This window comes from Lathyrus oleraceus, chromosome 2 (genome assembly GCF_024323335.1).
Source record: "Lathyrus oleraceus cultivar Zhongwan6 chromosome 2, CAAS_Psat_ZW6_1.0, whole genome shotgun sequence".
Lineage (NCBI taxonomy): Eukaryota > Viridiplantae > Streptophyta > Magnoliopsida > Fabales > Fabaceae > Lathyrus > Lathyrus oleraceus.
The window spans coordinates 4,512,329-4,516,625 of NC_066580.1; the positions used below are offsets into that span (position 1 = coordinate 4,512,329).

At 39.8% G+C, this 4,297-nt stretch overlaps 1 pseudogene; it reads left to right on the forward strand.

Moving 5' to 3' along the window:
- The first annotated feature begins 465 nt into the window (after window positions 1-465).
- On the forward strand, window positions 466-565 carry LOC127124279 (uncharacterized; annotated as a pseudogene).
- The last annotated feature ends 3,732 nt before the right edge of the window (window positions 566-4,297 follow it).

Below are 4,297 nucleotides of genomic sequence, written 5' to 3' on the forward strand. Positions count from 1 at the left end.
ACTCTTATATGAGAAGTTTGGATGGTTCTTCCAATTTGGGTTATAGGTATTCGAATAGGGGCTTCCTTGAGCATAGTTTACTTGCTCTGTTTGGATTCCAGTCAAGAGTTGACATTCCGCAGGAGTGTGGCCTTGGATTCCACAGACCTCGCAATTCTGAGTTACAGCAACCACGGCGGCTGGAGGTGATACGTTTAAACTTTCAATTTTCTGGACCAAAGCATCCACTTTTGCATTGACGTGATCAAGGTTACTTATCTCGTACATGCCAGTTTTCGGTTGAGGTTTTTCCACCGTTGTTCGTTCGGTTCCCCACTGATAGTGGTTTTGGGCCATGCTCTCGATAAGCTGGTAAGCATCAGCGTAGGGTTTTTCATTAGTGCACCACCTGCAGCGGCGTCTATTGTTAACCTTGTATTGTATAAGAGACCATTATAAAATGTGTGAATTACTAACCAGTCTTCCAAACCATGGTGTGGGCAAAGTCTCATCATGTCTTTGTATCTTTCCCATGCTTCGAAAAGAGACTCGTTGTCTTTCTGTTTAAATCCGTTTATCTGGGCTCTTAACATAGCTGTTTTGCTTGGTGGAAAATATCGGGCAAGAAAAACTTTCTTCAACTCGTTCCATGTGGTGACTGAGTTGGAAGGAAGAGATTGAAGCCATCTTCTAGCGCTATCTCTTAATGAGAAAGGAAAAAGACGAAGTCGAATTGCCTCTGAAGTGACACCATTAGCTTTAACAATATCAGCGTATTGGACAAATACGGATAAATGAAGGTTTGGATCTTCGGTAAGATTTCCAGAGAATTGGTTCTGTTGCACAGCCTGCAACAACGAAGGTTTAAGTTCAAAGTTGTTTGCTTCGATTGCGGGCGGAGCAATACTTGAATGCGGTTCATCTTGCGATGGAGCGGCGTAATCTCTAAGAGCACGAGCTGGTTCTGCCATCTCGGTTAAAGAAGGAAAATCTTTGAGATCAGGAAGGTCTATAGGAGGGAGATTGTTTTCAGCACGATATTCCCGAATTCGTCGTAAGACTCGGAGATATAGTTCGATATCGTTGATTCGTAAATAGAGCGGTTCGCCTTGAGAGCGAGTGCGTGGCATACAAATCAACGAAAGAAAGAAAATAGAAGGAAAAGAAACCTTAGTCTCTACAGCGTAACGGAAGAGTTACGATATCGATTGAATAAAAATCCCCGGCAACGGCGCCAAAAACTTGATCGCGACTTTATGAGTCGAATTTGGGATACAAACTGCAAGTGCACAGTTCTATCGCGTAGTTTTAAAAGATATCGATCCCACAGGGACTTATGAATCGATATACCGTTATCTAAGGTTACTACGTAAATCTAAGGTGAAAATGTTTGATTGTTTGGGGAAAAACTAAGAGCTAAACTAATATCTAGATTAAATATTAATAAAACGGATATCGGTATGTAGTTCGTCAAAACTAGGGAATCAAGTCTTTGTCGGCTTCTTGGTTTTAAAATGAATCGTTTCGGTTAACTTTATTGGTTAAAGGTTCTATCTCAAACTCTCGCTCTGTTGAATAAACCATGATTTTATATTAATGTTGCTGTCACTTATAATTAAGTCAAAAACCATATTTTGAAAGCAATAAAGTTGCAGAAACTCTTTTTAAGAAAATACTGACCGTTTTAAACACCCTTATCTCAAACTCTCGCTCTGTTGACTTAGGTTATATAATTAAATCCAAATGCTTAACTCTCGTCCTCACATTCAATCTTTAAAAATACTTTTTGGAAAAGGTCAGAATTTAATTAACTCTAAAACTTGCTCTCGCCCTGATCTAGAATTAATGCCTAACTTACACTGTCCAGTTAAAATCTCAAACTCTCGCTCTATTGATTTTAACTTCTTTATGTCTTTTACTTTTGTAAAAAATCTTGTTATTAAACCTGTAAGTTGAGACCGTAAAAAGATTGATTTTGATTTTAAGTTTAGATAGACCGACTCAGTCTTGATCCCTTATTCTGCTTACTTTACATACCGATACCTAGGCAAATTAGCCAGACATGCTAAACAAATAAGAATTTATATCATGCATAAACAGACTCATTCCAGGCAGATAATATAGATAAATAATAAAACAAAATATTAAATAATGATTAAAGAACCTGAATGCGTAATACAATAGTCTTGAACACTCCACCACAAGCCGGTAGGATTTGTTCTTGGATTCTTCAATTAAACAGTAAATTAAATCAAGGAAATAAAACTGGAATATAACGTAAGGTTAAATCCAGTATAAAGTTGCACAATAGTTTCCGGTGTAGAAACTATTATGCGAAAAATATCTAGAAGCTGAAACGGGAAAGGTAAATTTTGCAAGGGAAAAAAGAATGTAAAGCTTGCAAAAGAAATAAATAAAATAAACAATGTTAAGTGCTGGAAAGGAAAAAAATAAGCAAAAGGTGTGACAAGAAAATTTGGCAGAGCTTCGGCAATATGAGCGTGGAAAAACCGGAGCCTGAAACTTCCCAATTAGCTGCTATTTATACAGCTGCTGGTGTAACTGCTTTTCAAGGGTTTCCGTGTGCGTGGTCTCGTTCCGAGGGTTAAGCGTGCGTGGAAATAGCTTTCAACGTGGTCAGTTGAGTTCCTTGCGCCAAAAATATAGAGGACTGGTGTGACGTTCGTCACACCATGTGTGACGCTCGTCACAGGAGTGCTTTTAGTGTGACGCTCGTCACAACCCTTGTGACGCCCGTCACAGGCATAACGTGCACTTTCTTTGGGCTGGGCTTGGTCTTTGTTATTTGTTTCCTTTTTATTCCTTTTTACACCTCCTTTTCTTCCCTTTTTCACTTTTGCTTCAAAATGGATACCTGACATACATAGCAAGGAAATACTGCATAATATCTGATAAAATGAGATATACTAAAGTAAATGATAATATAATCTAATTGAATTAAGTCTTAAAATGTGATATAATTTCGTGTTATCAATGTTAGGGTTAAGAGCTAACATCACCTGATTACAAATGGCTTGTGTTGTACAGCCTAACCCTTGTGTGAGCCCACTTTGTGTGTATATAGTGTGTGCTATTTGTGATTGTTTTCTTTGCCTGTGCTGCTTAGGTTTAGCTTGCTCCCTGTGCAAGTTAGATAGCAACCTTAACTTAGGGATGATTTGCAGGATAACATCTAGGCTCGAGTCGTAGTCTCCCTAGTTGTGTCTCCCTTTGTTATCTGGTTAGGCTAGTCCTGTGTCCCTGCGTAGGGGAACTACGTCGCCCTGATCCTCATACCAGATGAGGTACGTAGGCAGGAGATAAGCTGATCTCTTCGGGCGCCCTTTTTGTTTTGTCTTTTGTGTGTGTGTTAAGAGATGGACGTAAGCCCAGCGATTGGCATTCCGTATCCTCTTGTTGTGTGCTTGGAGTCTGATGTAAGTCCAACGATTGGCATTTGGTTTCCAGTGTGCGTGTGTTTGGTTCGGAGTCTGATGTAAGTCCAGCGATTGGCATTCGGTTTCCAGGTTTGCCTGTTTTGTGTGGAGTTTGACGTAAGTCCAGCGATTGGCAGTTGATTTCCTGTGTTGTCTTGTTTGGCATGCGTTAGCCGAGCTACGAGTGCTCTGATTCTTCTTTAGTCCGAGAAGATACGTATGCATAGGATGCGATATCCTAGCGAGTATGTTTTTCCCTTGTCCAAACTACGTCGACTCTGATGTCTATGCCTGATAGACTACGTAGGCCCAAGATGCGATATCCTGCCGAGTTAGTTTCTTTTGTCTTCCTGTATCTCTTTCAGCCAGTGTGTTTGTGTTTTTGAGCAATGTTTTAGCAACCATTTTCCTTCCTTTTGTGCGTGGATCCCGTCGAGTACGACGGATGCGTAGGGGTGCTAATACCTTCCCTTCGCATAACCGACTCCCGATCCCTTTCTCTTTGGTCGCGAGACCATGTCTTTTCCAGGTTTACTTCGAGCGTTTCCTTTCCCTCTTTTGGGATAAATAACGCACGGTGGCGGCTCTGTTGTTTTGTTTTCCCGCCGGTTTTTCGCGTAATGCGACAACAGGCACAACGCCTGTGCTTTTTGGGCTGGGCTTTTGATATTTGTTTCTTTTCATTCCTTTTTGCACCTCCTTTTCTTCCTTTTTTTACTTGTGCTTCAAATAAACCACCTGAGATAAATAGAAAAAAAATACCGCGTAATATCTAATAAAATGAAATAAATTAAAGTAAATAATAATATAATTTAATTAAATTGAGTCCTAGAATGTGATACTATTTCATGTTATCAAACTCTCCCATACTTAGATCTTTG